Raw genomic sequence first — 18,347 nt, forward strand, 5'->3', positions numbered from 1 at the left:
CATTGTTTTGATGTTGTTCTTTTCAATTACACTGATATAGTTACATATTCTGGTTTCCTGGTTCTGCTTACTTCATTTAGCATCAGTTCATCTGTCTCCCCAAGCTTTTCTGTATTCCTCATGTTCATTTCTTACATTATATTCATGAACTCTATTCATTACAACTCATTTGGTCATTTACCAATCAATAGGCTTGTACTTTGTTTCCAGTTCTCTGTTGTCACAAAGTGTTGCTATGAATATTTAGGTGTATGTCAAGGGTCTTTCTTTTTGTCACTGACCTCCTGAGGCTTTATGCCTAGTGGTGCAGTCTCTGAATCAAAGAGTATATTCTTTTTAGTCACTATTTTCCAAATTGTTTTCAAGAATGGTTGTACCAATTCAAGGATCCATCAAAAGTTCATTAATGTACCCTACAAACTCTTCAACACTGACTATTCTCATTTTGTTTTGCCACCTTTACCAATTTGCTCTATGGGGATTGCTCTGATTTGCATTTTTATTATTGTTAATGAACTGGAGATATTTTTACTTAGATGTTGATAACATTCTTTCCTTTGAGAACTATTTGCTCATAGCCTTTGATTTTTATCTGTTTGGAAATGAAATTACTTTTAGTCTTATATTTCTATCAGTTTTCTATGTATTTTCAATATCAGAACTTTATTAAAGATATTTGATGATAAAGTTTTCCCCCTAGTAAACAACCTCTCTTCTTATCCTAGTTTTATTAATTTTGTTCATGTAAAAAGACTCCAATTTCATAGAATCAAAATGAACTATTTTATCTATTATAATCACCTTTATCCTTCGTTTGGTTAAGAATTTATCCTGGGGGCGGCCACATGGCGCAGTGAGTAAGAGCACCGGCCCCAGCATCAGGAGACCCGAGATCTGGATCGGTTCCAGCCTCAGATACTTGGCACCCACACAAAATAACTGGCCATGTAACCTTGAGCAAGTTACTTAACCCCAATTATTAAAAAAAAAAAAAGAATTTATCCTGGGGTGGCTAAGTGGCGCAGTGAATAGAGCATCGGCCCTAGAGTCAGGAGGACCTGAGTTCAAATCCAGACTCAGACACTTAACACACTTTCTAGCCGTGTGGACTTTGGGCAAGTCACTTAACCCCAATTGCCTTCCAAAAAAAAAAATTTATCCTATACTCATAGCTATGAGAAGTATATAATCTGTTTCTCTTCTATTTTTTATGGTATGATCTTTAATATTCAGTCACATATGTTTTAAATTTATTGTAACATGTAGTATAAGATGTTGGTCTAAATTAAATTTCTCCCAGACTGTTTTCTAGTTTTCCCATTAGTTCTTAGTAAATAATGAGTTCTTGCCTAGGCTAGTTATTTTTTGGGATTTATTGAATAGTGGACTTGTGTGATTCTTTCTGATTCCTATTCTACAAATCTATTTTCCATTATTTAACCAGCACTAAATGGTTTTGATGATTACTATTTTAATAGTAGTTCAGAGACCTCCTATTGGTACCTACAATGACAAAAGATCTAGGAGATGGCCTCTAACATAGTGAATCCCTTGTGTAAGATTTATAGGAGAACAGCATAGTTCAATTAAATAAGCATTCATTAAATACCTACTATGCTTAAGATATTAAAGATAAAAATGGAACTTCCACAGGTTGATGAGTCATGAATGAGATGCAATCTTCACCACTGGAGAGTCGTCTTTCTCTGTCTCTTCTTCCCCTCTCCCCCATATGTATGTATATACATACATATCGATGAGAACATAGCCCCAAGAAATGTTTTCCAGGAAATGACAAGGGGGTTTTCTTTAAAGTAATAACAAAAGCTCTGGAACTCCTTGCTATTCCTAGGTTCAAAAGGGGAGGTTGGGGGCAGTCATAATTACACAAATATGACTTAAATTCTCATCATGTGCCTTCTCTACCAACAACACTCAAGAACCATCACCTCAAATAGCATTTAACTAAAACAGAATAGCAAGAAGCTAACAGAATCATTCCCTGCTTCCATAGATAAGGGGGTTATCATCTCTCACAAATTTCCCTCCTAGTGGGAGAGGACCTACTCCCCAGATAATTGATGCTGGTAAGACTGAAACAGGACTGGGACACCTGTCAGGGTTGCCTCTCCTGGCAGCCTGTGCTTCAATATTGCCTTCCTTTGTTTAACTACTGAACCCTTTGACTCCTAGGCTACCTTTTGTTGTTTTTTATTGAGTTACTGCTGCCATTTGCTGCAATATTCAAGTGTTTCTGGGGATTCTTCTTCCTCAAATGTAGAAGAAAATTTTCCTCCTGAAATCACTTTTATGAGTCTACCCTGAGCCAAGATATCTGGGGACTGATCAACACATTTTAGGTTTTTTATCAGCTCAGAACTGAGGAGGGAACACAAGAGGCCCTCAGCTAACCAAAAAACATTTTCAACTTCATTTATCTTTCCCTCCATTTTGAACAAATAGGAAGTTTTCTAGGTTGCCTTGAGAGTTAGGTTAGGAAGAATAAACTCTTTTAAACCCCAGTGGGAATGGTGCTGGTGACCTTTGTTCTCCGTTCTTGTCACTATGGCAAAGGCCTCAGTTCTCTTTGTACTGCTTCTAACCTCATGCTTTTGATTTGTCAGTAGCTAAGAGAACAGTAGGTACCAGAAACAAGTTATTCTCCTTAGCACTGCTTAATAAATATTTGTTGGCTGACTTCCCAAACAACCAAAAGTTCTTGAAATGAACCTGGGTTAGAGTTACCTTATTTATCCATCATTAATTTTCACTTTAGTTGAAATAGATGAGGTACAGATAGAACATTTTGGCCTACCCTGAGACTTCTGGCCTATGATACAAAAGGAGGGCAGAGGGCTAATCTTTGGCCCAATCTCATGAAACTTGGGTTGATTTCTTGGACTTCAAAAGATCTGAAGCTACATTAAAATCTTTTATAGGCTTCAAAGTACTCCTAGGAGACTGAAGCAGTTGTAGCTGGTTTTGGAAATTCATTTTGGCTCAGAAAAGATATTAAAAATCTTAGACTGGGGGAGCGGGCTGGTGGGGAACCTACCATCTCAAGGGACATGTGGCCCTCTAGGTCCTCAAGTGTCATCCTTTGACTGAACCCAAACTTCATAGAACAAATCCCTTTAATAAAAGGATAGTAAGGCTAAGACTTAAACTCACCTTTAAAAGTAATATAAACCCTCAGGGAAATGAAGTTTTAGAATAAAGGTTTTTAACCTAGGGTTCATGGAGGGGTCTGTGGATAGATTTTGGGGAATCTATAGACTTTTCTGTGGACACAGATGGGAAAATGACATCTCTATTTTCAGTAGCTTCTAATTGGAATTTAGCATTTTTCAATTATTTAAAAACATTATTCTGATAAAGGGTTTAACAGGCTTCATTAGACTGCCAAAGAGGTCTTAATAATAAAGGTTAAGAATGCCTGCCTTTAAATGAACATAGGCTCTTTGGGATCAGCTAGAGTGTGTTCCCTAAGTGTTGGAGCAGTTCCAGACTAGAATGGGGTCTTTAGGTCTACCATTATACACACTCATCCTTGTGATACAGTAAGTAACCTTAGTTACTTCTGGTTTTTAAGTTTTGCAACTAAGCCTGGGTTCCTGAATACCAGAGATGACCTCAAAGCCTGGTATCCAGTGTTAGTATTTTGGCACAGGGCCAGGTAATGGGGATAGAAAAAAAAATGATACCCTAGTAAGTAATCAACATGGACAACCAAACATTGGTCAAAACCAAGAACCACAGGACTAGATAAGCCAAAGCCCAAGAGAGAAGACAGAAGGTAGAAACTGAAGCTGGGGTCCTTAAACAAGCAGAAGTTGTTGCAGCATCAAATATCTAAACAGAAGTTGTTGAACAAACATTACCTTCAAATTTTTTTTCCTTTTTCAGCAAAAAAAAAAAAAAATTGTATTATTCCCTCTCAAAGACCAGGGACTCTTTAATAGCCTAAGAGATCCCTTCTGGCTATAAAAATGTTATGAAAATCAACTAAGAAGGAAATTGAGGAATTCATGACATTTATCAATTTTCTATCAGAAATTTACATTAATAACCTGCTTTATTGACTAAAATTGTAGTATTTAAATCTTTGAAGAGTTTATTCAATTTCTTTTTGTTTTTAGTGATGACCTATTTTAAAAGCATTTATTGATGCCTTTTGTTGCTACAGCATATTTATTTCTGTTTCCCTTGCCACCCCCTACCCAGCAAAAAGTTTCTTGAGACAAAGATTTTAAAAGGAAAAAAAAGTAGTTTAGCAAAACCAACCAACAATTAGCCATATTAGATAGTATATGCGAAATTTCCTATCTGCAGTCTCCCATCTTTGCAATGAAGGAAAGGAGATGCATTTTTTCATTTTTTCCCCAGGGTCAGTCTTGGTAATTATGATAACAAAGAGTTCCACTTCACTTTATTTTTCCTTTAATTTACATTGTCATAGTTACTGTGTATATTATTTTCCTGCTTTTGCTTACTTTGCTTGGTATTTGTTCACAGAAATAATTTGTGCTTCCATGAATTCTTTATTTTTGTTGTTTCCTGGTAGAGTGGATACACTGTAAGGCCTAGAGTTAGGAAGACCCATTTTTCTGAGTTCAAATCTGGCTTATGACATTGTGTGACTCTGGACAAGTCACTTGACACTGTTTGCCTCAGTTCCCTCATCTATAAAATGAACTGAAGAAGAAAATGGCAAACTACTCCTATATTGTGGCCAAGAAAACCCCAAATAAGGTCATGGAGTATTGGACATGTCTGAAAAATGACTGAACAATATCCTATTTCATTCATGTACCATAATTTGTTTAGCCATTGACCAATTAATGGGCACTATGTTATTTCCAGTTATTTGCTCCCCACAAAAGAGATGTACTATGTTGGTATATAAGGAATCTTTCTTTTTGTCCTTGATTTCCTTGGAGTATACCTATGTGCCTATAGCAGGGAGACCTCTAATGAGCATATGGACATTGTGGGCACTTTTAAAGCATCACTACTCTGCAGTATATGATTGGCCTAACCCATAGTTGTAGCAACACTTTACTACAAATGAGATTTTATTTTAAAAAGAATGGAAATACTATAGTTGAATTTGGCAAATCTGAGCAGTGTAATCACAGCAGTCTCAGACCTCTAAGGGCTTATGCCTTAGTCTTCAAACTGAATGGCTATGAGATCCATCTGCCACCTGGTGGCAGCACTCCAAATTGCAAAATCAGTTTTTAGATCCTGAAATAAATCCCTTTTATTTTTTTTAATTTATTATTTTATTTTCCCCAGTTACATGTAAAAATAATTAACATTCATTTTTAAAACTTTCAATTCCAAATTCTCTACCTTCCTCCCCCCCTCCACCTTCCCATTGAGATGGCAAGCAATTTGATATAGGTTATACATGTGTAATCATGCAAATATTTCCATGATAGTCGTGTCATGGGGAAAAAAAAAAAACCAGGGAAAACCCCTCAAGAAAAATAAAGTAACATAAAAAATAAATAAGCTTAAATGAGTATTCAGACACCATCAGTTCTTCCTCTGGGGATGGACAGCACCCTTCATCATAAGTCCTTCAGAGTTGTCTTGGATCACTGCATTGTCAAGAATAGCTAAGTCACTCACAGCCAACCATCTTACAATATTGCGGCTATCTTGTACACAGCACATTTCACTTTGGATCAGCTAGTGTAAGTGTTCAAACTTTTTTTTAGAGCATCCTGCTCATCATTTTTTATAGCACAATAGTATTTCATTATAATCACACACCACAAATTGTTCAGCCATTCCCCAATTGATGTACATCCCCTCAATTTCCAGTTCTTTGCCCCCAGAAAAGAGCTACTATAAATATTTTTGTACATAGAGGTCTTTTTCATTTTTAAAAATTCTTTTGGGATGCAGACCTAGTAGTGACATTGCTAGGTCAAAGGGTATGTGCATAGTTTTATAGCCTTTTGGGCAGAGTTCCAAATTGCTCTACAGAATGGTTGAATCAGTTCACAATTCCACCAGCAGTGCATTAATGTCTCATTTTTTTCCATATCCCCTCCAATATTTCTCATTTTCCTTTTCTTTCCTATTCGTAAATTTAATAGGCATGAGAGACAGTATCTCAGAATTGTTTTAACTAGCATTTTTCCAATCAATAGTGAGTTAGAGCATTTTTATATGGCTATAGATAGCTTTGACTACTTCAACTGAAAATTGTTAATATCTTTTGATAATTTATCAATTGGGGAATGGCTTTTTTATATAAATTTGACTTGGTTCTCTATATGTTTGAGAAATGAGGCCTTTATCAGAGAAACTTGCTTCAGAATTTTTTTCACATTTACTATTGCTAACTGTATTTCCCTCCAACCTATTTCTCCCTGTTTATTCTATTCTCTTTCTTTCACCCTGTCCCTCCTCAAAAGTGTTTTGTTTCTGACTACCCCTCCCCTAATGCACTCCCTTCTATCACCATCCCCCTTCTCTTATTCCCTTTACCCCCTATTTCCCTGTAGAGTAAGATGGATTTCTATACCCAATTAAGTCTGTATGTTATTCTCTCTGAGTCAATTCTGATGAGAGTAAGGTTCACTCATTCTCCCCCACATTCCCTCTCTTCCCCTCTACTGTAAAAGCTTTTTCTTGCCTCTTTTATGTGACATAATTTATCCCATTCTATCTTTCCCTTTCTCCTAGTATATTCCTCTCTCACCCCTTAATTTTATTTTCTTTTTAAATATCATTCCTTCATATTCAACTTACACCTCTGCCCTCTGTCTATATCAGATCTGTACAACCCGACAGCAGACAGGGGCCAAAATTAAAATAGGCTAAACTTCTTCAGGCTGTGGATAGGTTTTTAGAGGCTTACTTTCCAAGTGAGGGTATAATTAATTAATGATTAAACTGTTCTGCAAATAAACTATATTTAAAAAGGGAAATTTCAATTAATATCAATTAATTACACTTATTACTTAAGATTTTTATTTATCATGAAATCTCATTAATGTTAAAAAAAATACTTTCCTTAGTGGCACAAGTTTTAATACATTTTCCAGGTTTTCTTGCTGTTTACATTTAGTTAATGGGACGTGCTACACTTCTTGTCAGCAGTTTATCGTCAACTACTCTTTTCTGCACAGTCATATGGAACAAACTTATATTCTTAAAAAGTCTTTTTATTGAGACATAATCCAGAAACTGCAATCAGCAAACACTTCTTTCTGAAGTCACCTTCAGTAAGACTTCCCAGCAGCAGCAATTTCTTTAGAAATCTGAAAACTAACCTTAGTAGCCATCTCATTTTCTGAGTTTACGTTCTTGAAAAACCATTTTTCCCTAATGAGACTTTTCAACAATTTAGACACTTTAATTTGTTTTTTCATTGGTGTCCAATTAAAGTCAAGATATTCTGATTTGAAATGGCAATAAAGATTGTATTCCTTCAGAACAGGTATTACTTCTTGGCAAACAATGCCCAATATTTTGTCTCTCATGTAAGTAAACAAGCATCTATTTGTTCACTCTGGATTAATATGTTCTGATTCAATCTTCCTTTTCTTTTTATCACCCATTTTACAAAATCACCCAAAAACTTTAATGTTAGAACCAAAAAATATCCACAGCAACTGCTCACATACAAAGAAATACTGGACTGAGTGTCCAACCTTGGAGAGAGCACCAGATACTCATGTAATTTGGACGGCAGCTATACAGAGAGGGGGGAGCAGTAACCATCACATTGTTGCTACTCATTGCATAGTGGGCATGAGCAGCATTGGCACGTGGCTACACTCAATTTGTCCCTTTTCGATGCTGTTAATGACCAAAAAAATAGTGAAAAGATATGACTCTCACTCCTCTCAGACTAGAGACAGACTGAAAATGGTTGGTTGTCACTGGTCACATGACAAAAAGGAGAGAGTGCATAGTAGCAACCCACCTGCTAAGTTACATGATAGGCACAATAGTGACTAGTGGAAGGCAGGTTAAGGGTATGGACAAAGTACTCGGTGTATCTTTGTCCACTACATTTTTCATGTGCCACCAGAAATCCTCTGGTGTACTACAAGCAGCTCATGGGTCACATGCTGTGCAGCCACGGTCTAGATATAATCCTTCCAACTGCCTTAATAATGAGAGAGTTATTATGAGTTACAAGTATCATCTTCCCATGTAGGAATGTAAATAGCTTAATCTTATTAAGTCCCTTATGATTTCTATTGCCTGTTTACCTTTCTATGCTTCTCTTGAGTCTTGTAAAAGTCAAATTTTCTATTCAGCCCAGGTTTTTTCATCAAGAATACTCATTTCATTGAATATCCATTTTTCCCCCTAAAGGATTATACTCGGTTTAGCTGGGTAGGTGATTCTTGGTTGTAATCCTTGCTCCTTTGTCCTCTGGAATATCATATTCCAAGCTTTTTAATCCTTAACGTACAAGTTGCTAAATCTTGTATTATCCTGATTGTGGCTCCACAATACTTGAATTCTTTCTTTCTGGCTGCTTGCAATATTTTCTCCTTGCCTTGGGAGCTCTGGAATTTGACCATAATATTCCTTGGAGTTTTCATTTTGGTATCTCTTTCAGGAGGTGATCAGTGGATTCTTTCAATTTCTATTTTATCCTCTGGTTCTAGAATATCAGGACAGTTTTCCTTGATAATTTCATGAAAGATGATGTCCAGGTTCTTTTTTTTTATCATGGCTTTCAGATAACCCAATAATTTTTAAATTATCTCCCTGGATCTATTTTCCAGGTCAGCTGTTTTTCCAATGAGACAGTTCATGCTGTCTTCTATTTTTTCATTCTTTTGGTTTTGTTTGATTATTTCTAGATTTCTCATAAAGTCCACTTCCATTTGATCAGTTCTAATTTTTGAGGAATTATTTTCTTCAGTCAGCTTTTTTTTGAGGTGACAAGGCAGGGCAATGGGGGTTAAGTGACTTGCCCAAGGTCAGACAGCTAGTAAGTGTTAAGGGTCTGAGTCCAGATTTGAACTCAGGTCCTCCTGATCCCAAGGCCAATGCTCTATTCACTGCACTACCTAGCAACCCCTTCAGCCAGCTTTTGTACCTCCTTTTCCATTTGGCCAATTCTACTTTTTAAGAAGCTTTTTTTTCTTCAGTGGATTTTTGTGCCTCTTTTTCTATTTGGCCTATTCTATTTTACTTATTTTCTTTAGTATTTTTGGTATCTCCTTTACCAAGCTATTTCCTTGTTTTTCATGATTTTTTTGCATCACCCTCATTTCTCTTCCCAATTTTTTTCTCTACTTCTATTATTTGATTTTCAAAATCCTTTTTGAGCCCTTCCATGGCCTGAGCCAAATTCATATTTTTCTTGGAGGCTTTGTATATAGGAGCTTTTACTTTGATATCTTCTACTGAGTGTATGTTTTGATCTTCCTTATCACCACAGTAACTTTCTATGGGTCAGATTTTTTTTCTGTTGTTTGCCAATTTTAAAGTGTTATTTTCTTCAGTATTTTTTGTGTCTTTTATCACTGTTGGCTTGTTTTTCATGATTTTCTTGCATCACTCTCATTTCTCTTCCCAATTTTGCCTCTACCTCTCTTACTTGATTTTCAAAATCCTTTCTGAGCAAGTCTTACATGTCCTTAGACAAATTCAATTTTTTCTTGGATGCTTTGGATATAGGAGCTTTGACTTTGTTGTCTTCTGAGTGTGTGTTTTGATCTTCCTTGTCACTATAGTCATGGTCTATAGTTAGGTTTTTTTCATTGTTTGCTTGTTCTCCTAGCCTATTTCTTGACTTTTAACTCTTTGTTAAAGTGGGGCTCTGCTTCCAGGGTGGAGGGCACTGGTCCAAGCTTCAGGGGTTTTGTGTAGCTGTTTTAAAAGATACTTCTAGGGACCTGTAAGTTTTCAGTTCTTCTAAGGAGGTATGATCTCAGGAGAAGTATATTTACTACTCTCTTGGCCTATGCTCTGCTCTGTGTGTGACCACAAGCACTCTTCTGCCCTGGAACTATGTTGAGGGTCCCTGCTCCACAGGGGCTGCAAGCTCTGGTGTGCTAGTGCCCCTCCTTACCCTGGGACTGCCACCTAGGACTGTGACCTAGATCTGAGTATGGGCAAAGCAATGGAGTCCTGCCTCAGCTCTAGCTAAGAGATCCCTGTAATCTCCTTCTGACCATTTGTTTGACCCTCTTACCATCTGTGGGCTGAGAGCTCTGGAAGCAGGTATTGCTGCTGCTGCTAGTTCAATGACTTCCAAGACCTGCTCCTGATTTGCTGGGACCCAAAATGATCTGGTATAGTCTATGAGGGACTGTCTTCTACTCTCACCCAGGTGCAACAGGCCATTCCTGTTGACCTTCCAGGCTGTCTTTGGTTAGAAAGTTATTTTACTCCATCCCTTTGTAGGTTCTGCTCCAGGAACTGTTTTACAGAATTATTTAAAGGTTTTCAGAGGGATTTGGGGGAGAGCTCAGGCTCTCTCAGATTTTTCTCCAATAAACCCCTTTTAAAAGCAGAAACTAAATCTGAATTATGAAGTGACAGTAAAATGTCACCAAAAATACCACTATTACTAAAATCCTTATAACAGACTTCCCAGACAATGATCCATGTCAACATCAAAGATAATAAAATTCTATTGGACAGTCCTTTGGAGTTCAGTGTAACCAAACTGGAGGTATATGTATCTACTAGTTTTTGTGCTTGCAAATCCCAGAAAGTAATGTGACCAGAGGTTGCAAGGGAGGAGGCAGATGAATATGTTTACAGATTTATATGCAGAAATAAATTGATCTACTAAATGTCATTTTCCAAGTTCTGAACTTTCCTTATATTTCAGTTTTATTAGGTATTCATCAATTTAATTAGTAAGAATTATATAGATACCCAGGAGAATTACAGAGAAAGAGAGCACTTAAGAAAATCAGAAAAGTACTTCTCCTTGACAGGAACAGGCCCTGAACATCTGAAAATAGAGGCTATGTCATCTTCTCTACATCATGTAGCACTGGGCATACTGCTCATTCCTCAGAATCATTAGAGTTTGAGTTTAAAGGAATCAAAGATCACCTCGTTCAACTCCCTAATTATATGAGGTGACTGGGGCTTAAAAGTTAATCGACATACCCAAGATCACATCGTATCCATCATTGGAGCTAAGATCCTCTGACTTCAAATATAGAACTTTTCCTAATATACCACACTGTACCTCTTTCAGTAGGGAGTACATTATAGTTTTCTGCATTTCTCTGACTATAAATCTCTCTAAGAGGTAAAGCTTCCTTACTTGACCCCACCATTGTTGACCTTCACTAGTATCTAGAGAGAAAAGGATGCAGGTGGGAAAAATGTCCCATGATCAATGTTCCAAACTAAGTAAGACAGGACCCTTTGAGAGGTCTCCCTAAAGTTGTCAGCTGAGATTTGCTTAGCAAATCAACTTAATGTATTTACTTTTTCTTTGGCTATATAGCCAGTCAACATTTGTTAAGCCCCTGCTATGGACCAGGCACTCTGCTAAGTGCTCACCTGTTCTCTTGTTTGGCTGGTATGCAAAATTATAAATTAGGATGCAAAATATTTCTCAAGGCAATATCTGAAACTAAAAAGAAACTCAATAATACTTTGAAGGTTTCTTTTTCTTTTCTTAAAGTGACCTTAGAGAGGAATTTCAAAGTAGTTAAGCATTACTTTAAGTAATTTCCTGAATGCTACCTAAAAGCCTTTTAAATCTGTATGGGTCTGACCTCCTCCAGCAATTATTATTTCTTCTTATCCCCAATCCTTATTACTTTCCTGTTCTTTGAGGCTGCTCCTCTTTATTGCACTAGCTACCATTAAAATGAAGGGTATATGATTAAAAGGACTTATAGACAGAAAATGTAAGAGATAGAAAATAAAGAAGAAAGGTGAAATTAATATCAATACATAAGAAGGAATGATTTGTGGCAATTCCTAGTTAATAAGGCTCGGAGAGTGTGGGGAATAAAAAAATAACACTTGGTTCTAACTAGCTTTTTATAGCTTTTCAAATCCCAATCAATCAGAACCGTCAAATAATACTGATTAAATAGGGACGGCTAGGTGGCGCAGTGAGTAAAGCACTGGCCCTGGAGTCAGAAGGCAGTTCCCACCTCAGACACTTAACACCCACACAAAAAAACTAGCCATGTAACCTTGGGTAAGTTACTTAACCCCAAATGCCCTCCAAAAAAGGCAAAAAAAAATACTAATTAAATAATATCCCATATGTGTATACATATATATACACATATATACACATATATACATATATATATATATATATACACACACCTATACATATATCATATATAGTGTTTGGCTAATACCTAATCTTGCCTCATCAATGTAGTTCTCTATTATTGACAACCTATATATGGAACTATGCTAAGCTCAGTTAAATAACAGTTTTAAAGTTTTGGATGGTAGATGCTATACAAACTCTACTGAATGTTAATGATTGCAGCAACCACTGCAGCCCAGATGAGCTACCAAAGGGCTCTGCCCTTGCTTTGTGGGACTGATTGGTCATGAAACACAGCCAGTACGAGCTGAAGCCCATAATGGATGTGATTCCTGCTCTAGTTTATGGCAGCAAGTCTAAGTCTGACAGGAGTGGGGAACTCATAATTACTGTGTTTGTCAGGAACAATTTTTTCCAATGGCAGTTCTTTTAAATTATGGTTTATAAGAACAGGATTTAGAAATATTCAAGCTTTCAATCGATGCTATCTCTCAGAGTCAGATTTGGGGAATGTCTATGCCAGAGGGTCTCAGTTAAATGAGAATGGAATTCAGCCACAGCCCTGGAGCAGTAGGAAAGCTGGAACTTTTCCCAGTCCTTTGGGTGGACCCTGAAAATCTGCCAAGATGGAGGACCCTGAAGTCATATAGGTTTATGGGTTAATTTTGTAATTACTCAACTTTGTTTCTACTTTTTGAAAGAGGAAAAAAATTAAGAAAAATTAATTCCTGCTTTGACTTGGAAAGAATGTATAAAGACTAGTTGTTTCATGACCATATTAAATATTTTGTCCTGTTTTTTAAAATAATCACACGGGAGAAAACAAATCACTAGTTCTATCTCCTATGTGGGTTTGGATCTAGGGATCAATTTTTCCTTTTATATTAAGTTCATTAGCCTTCTCATAAAATTTTTCTCCATATCTATTTTTAATAAGAATTCAGTATAAAGTTGCGTAATACCCTCATTTCTATCATACTCAAGCTGGCCCTTTAATTTAGAAATAAACTGAAGCATCATTCTGTAACTGTGGTAGTGCCACTTGACTTTTAACCTATTTGTGTTTCTGAGCTCAGAGACAGAAAAATGTACATGTATGCTGGCCCTCTTTGCCCTTTAATTTTCCATCTTGTGAGTCACATTTTAGGATGAAATTGATATTGAACAAATTGTGCCTATATCTAAAGTATGACATGCTCTTCTTCGTATAAATGAAGTTAAAGGCATAAATATAGGAAAACCGTAGCAGTCTTAGAGAGGTAGTTACTTAAGAAAGGGCCTAAAAAGAGAGAAACTAACAATAAGCATAGAAAAAGATTTCTGATACTATGCAAATATCATGGAAATGGGTTTAGGGATGGCTGATAATATTTAGGTCTGGAAAGGACTTTAGAGATAACCAAGTTCAACTTCCTAATTTTACAGATGAGGACACTGAGGCCCAAAGAATTTGCCAAAGGTAGTGAGTGGCAAAGTCAGGTTTAGAACTCGGGTCTTATGACTACAAATCCATGGTATTGTAGGAAATGCTCCAGATTTAATTGTCAGACCCTTCAAATATTTTAAGACATCAGTCATGTTCTTGCTAAAGCTTCCATTTTCTAAGCTGAAATTTTGTTTCTTCAAACAATTCTCCTATGACATAATTTCAAAGAACTTCAACATAATGACTAATAAGCTGGACTGAGTTGGTCCAGAGAAAGGCAAATCATTTGTATAATAGGCAACTAGAACTAAACATGATATTCTGAATAAGATCTGATAGGACAGCACAGTATAGTGGGACAGCCACTGACCTTGCTCTGGACACTATGTTTCTGTTCATATAGTCCAAAATTTTATTAGTTTCTTCCTGATTGTCAAGTTGCCTTGGCATTATGATGATGATGATGGGCCTCAGAATGTAATTGCATTGTTTTACAGCTAAGGTAGAAGAGCAATTAAAGTCACAGAATATCAAAAGTTGGACAGGACTTCAGAAATTATCTAGTTCAATCTGCATCTGACCAAGAATTGCATTTGCAACCCCTCCCCCAATAAGAAATCACTCAGATCTTGCTTGCAAACAGAAGCGTTTGACAAGCATGCCATCTAGACTTGTGTCCCTTATCGACCATCACCATAATAAAAAATAATGAAGTCAGCACTTTCTTCTCTCTTATCCCTAAATACCTCATTATATCCTATTTCTAAGTTTTCAAAAATGTAGGAAGAGAGTTACTAAATGCAATCATATTTAATAATATGGATTGCAGCCTCAAAAGGCAAAAAACTAGCAACCATTTTGCTACTCTGTCTTAGGAGCAAGAAAATGGAGTGTTTCATATCATAGACAATATTTTTGGAACTTCAAGATTTTCACACCTTTGAAAATTTTATATTTGAGGTCAAAAGATTGCAGATTTAGGATTGGAAGGGGCCGCAGAAAGCAGCCTGGGGTGGGGAACCTATGGCCTTGAGGCCACATGTGGCCATCTAGATCCTTGGGTGTAGACTTTTGACTGAGTCCAAGTTTCACAGAACAAAGCCTTTCATCAAGGAAATTCATTCTGTGAAGTCTGGATTCAGTCAAAGAGCCACACTTGAGGCTTAGAGGGTTACATGTGGCCTTGAGGCTGTAGGTTTCTCCCCCGTCCCCCTGCTCCCCCCTAGCCCAACACTCTAAGAGCTAGTGTCTGAGGCAGGATTTGAATTAAGGTCTTTCTGATATCAAATCCAGTACTTCACCCACTTATACCATGATGTCACCACTTTATATTTATTAATATGATATTATTGCCATTATTGTTCTGTTATTTTCAGTCTGTAGAGAGAGAAAAAAATTCTTCTGAAATCTTTGTATTTACTAGCTCCTCTCACTGTGTCAATGGCACAAAGAAGGTTAAGAACCCCTGTTCCAGGACATCTGATCTGACTTAGCCTGTTGTGGGCACATGTCTGAATGCATTCAACTTCATAGTTTTCTCTTTAGGCTGCCTTGTAGAATGAACAAAAGAAAAAAGAATAAGTCTTCTGAGAAGGCACATATAACTACTGGCTAGGAAGCTCAAATTTATACAACAAATGCTCATCTCTCATATTTTGAGTTCATGCTAAATATGCGTTATCTCTTTGGAAAAGCCAAGTTGTCTGAATAGTATTTTACCCTAAATTCACCTCTTTTCCTAAGTACTGCAGTCCTGATCCGTCTGACAGAGTTCAACAATCTCTTTTAGAACTCTTACCTGGTTTTTGACTCATTCATTTTGCTGTCCATCCTCCAAGGCAAATACTCTTAGGCCTATACCCTGAATCCTAAATATTCAGACACTCAGAAAGCTAATAATTTCACCCAGAAACCCCCCTGGTTAAAATGCTGGATGCTGAAAAGTGTCCCAATTCCACCTGAACAATAGATCTGATGGTAACTTTTGAATGTGATTGTTAGTTGTTACTAGCTAGCTTACAAGGGTCGGAGGTGAAAGACTTTTTCTTTACGGCTAAAGAAGCATGTCTGCAGGATGACTTTCATGCCATGACCATTGATGCTACTCGGTCATCTCCTGCCTTCCCCACAAGTTAATGCCTTTTAAACAACAGCAATGGCAAGAAATGATCACATCCTCTAGCAGCCCTGTTGCTACAATAACAAATGTGGCATGTTTTATAGCCCTCCATCAGTAGTCCTATCCAACAAGCATTTATTAAGCACCTGTCACATGTAAGACATTGTCCTAGGGACTAGAGATAAAAAAAAAAACCCAGCTCTTGGGGGACTTCCATATTAAGAGTCTTGAAGGAAGCCAAGTATTCAAAGAGGCAAAAGAGAAGACAGAGTGCATTCCAGACATAGAAGACAGCCTGCACAAAGGCAGAGAGGTGACAAGCCTGGAGATAGGTAGGCTGTGACCTGAGGGAGAATAACAGTCATCCAGCTGCCCTGGATATGCAGCAGTGATGGTAAGAACAAAAACTTAAACAACATATACGAAGAAGAATGGTTCTCATGGTAGACTTCTCATTGTACAATCTGTGAGATAACTTTTTGGTGACTTACTTTAGGCCCTTGGATCTGTAATGGCAAAGTTCCTCTACTGTATTTTTGCTTTGTTTCCTTCCATTTGAAACTTCCCTTTAAGGTAAAACACTGTATGTGTTTCACACAAAAAATCTGAGCAGTAAGGACAGGAGAATTTCTCTGGCATATCTAGGAAGTTAGGAGAGATTTAGTTATTTTGAACTCTCCAAATCCAAGGCTTGATAGTGTATGAACATTTTCAGTCAAACCTCAAACACAAGAGGGTCTCTCTTATTTTGCCATCTTAGGATAACAGAATTTGTAGTGAGAAGAGAACTTAGAGCTCTTCTAGTCAAAATCCATCATAACTTTTCAGAAGAAGAAACTCAGGATCAGAGAGGGTCAGTAACTTTCTAGAGGTCTTCTTAGAGGGACTTGAACTCTGTGGAATTTGTGGACGTTGAAGTGGTCACCTGCTAAAAGCCCAAGAGCTTCTAATTAGACTAAAAAGAAACAAAATGAATCTTCCCAACTCACCTGAAAGGTGCTCATGTCCTACAGTCAGGTATTCTCCTTCAGGTAAAACAAATTTGCAGAACTTTGTGTCTTCAAGTGGACTCTATATCACCTGCTTATGCCTGCTGTAATAAGTTCCTAACTCATTAATTCTAGAACATCCAGTGCTATGTTATACTCTTTCTAGGGCAAATGGCCAGTGAAAACTTCACAAAGATAACTATAGATTGAGACCAATATGATAATATGTAAGGATAGTCTAAGTGATTTTAGAAACCTGAGATAGTTAAATGAAATAAAGAGATTTTCTGAAAGGGAAACTTGGGGAATAGGTTGTAATTTCTTCCTAATTTTTTTTTCCTACTCAAGTGATATTTGCAAGAAAGAATTCTTCAGTCACTATATATACACCTTTAGGGAACTTCTGCTTTGCTATGGTATAAGACAAAGGTAAATTAAATAGGAAGGGAGTCATTTTATATTACCCCCTCAAGTTCAGATGGAAGAGCTGAAACTTGAGATAAATTAACAAGAAGCTGTGTTCTCAATGCCTTGACAGTTCCTAATGGACACCCTCATAGTCCTCTCAGAGATGGGCACAAGCGCTTGAATAAAAATGTATGTGCACTTTAGAGCTAGAAGGGACAATTGAAATGCTTTTTAGTTGAATCCTCATGATTTACAGAGCAGCAAATTGAAGCTAAAATGAGTAAACAAACTTGCCAAAAGTCTAACAACCCATCAGGAGCAGAATTCAGGAAACCTGAATAATGTTCTTTGACAGCATGCTGTCACCTTTCTGCATGAAAGATCAAGAGAAAGTTCAGATGATTAACTCAAGAAATATATTTCAGGAACCAAAATGGATCTTCTGGAAGTCAAAGTACTAAAATTCTACACCTGCTGAACCTCTTAGCTAAGACTAACTGGATCCTACCAGACATTACCAAGGTGAAGGTATATATAAACATAAGCTCAGGGAAGCAATAATACATACTTGAACCTATCTGCAACACTAGCATTGAAATGCTGAATTAAATACAATTGCATGAAAGTAATTTTTGGAGAAAAAAGTCCCCAGTATACTTAATCTGCCCTGGCACAATATTCTAAGTAATAACAGCTAGCATTTAAATAGTGTCCTCAGGTTTGCAAAGTGCTTCACATATTACCTCCTTTGATATTCAAAACAACCCTTTAAGGTAGATGCCATTTATTATCTTCATGAGGAAACTCAGCTGAAGAGGAGTTAAGTTACTTACACACAAGTGGCAAGTGGCAAGATTCAAACCCAAATCTTGGCTCCAAGTCCAGCATACTGTCCACTAAGCCACACTGTCTTCCACCATAAACACTACTTAAAATTAATCTAATTCTACCACTATATTTCTGGTGTTCATGAGTAAGCAAGAAAAGAAAAGAAAAACTAAACACTAACTTTATAGGAATAAAAGGGAAAAACAATAACTCATTTATATGGCATATTAGGTTTTGCAAAGTGCTTTCCTCATCCAGTGTTTAGCATGGTGCCAGGTACGTACCCAGTAAATCTTAACAAATTCTTGTGGACTTTCTTATTCT

At 37.0% G+C, this 18,347-nt stretch overlaps 1 protein-coding gene and 1 long non-coding RNA gene across 12 annotated transcripts in view; one reads left to right on the forward strand and one right to left on the reverse strand.

The window, feature by feature from the left end:
• Window positions 1-18,347, forward strand: part of LOC138149102 (uncharacterized) — a 258,992-nt gene that overhangs the window by 187,810 nt on the left and 52,835 nt on the right. The window lies entirely within an intron of this gene.
• The window catches only part of DTNB (dystrobrevin beta), a 375,244-nt gene that overhangs the window by 156,383 nt on the left and 200,514 nt on the right, over window positions 1-18,347 (reverse strand). The window lies entirely within an intron of this gene.

Source organism: Petaurus breviceps, unplaced genomic scaffold, assembly GCF_028583685.1.
Source record: "Petaurus breviceps papuanus isolate PSGF00001 unplaced genomic scaffold, PetGlider_PUasm1.0 90845, whole genome shotgun sequence".
Lineage (NCBI taxonomy): Eukaryota > Metazoa > Chordata > Mammalia > Diprotodontia > Petauridae > Petaurus > Petaurus breviceps.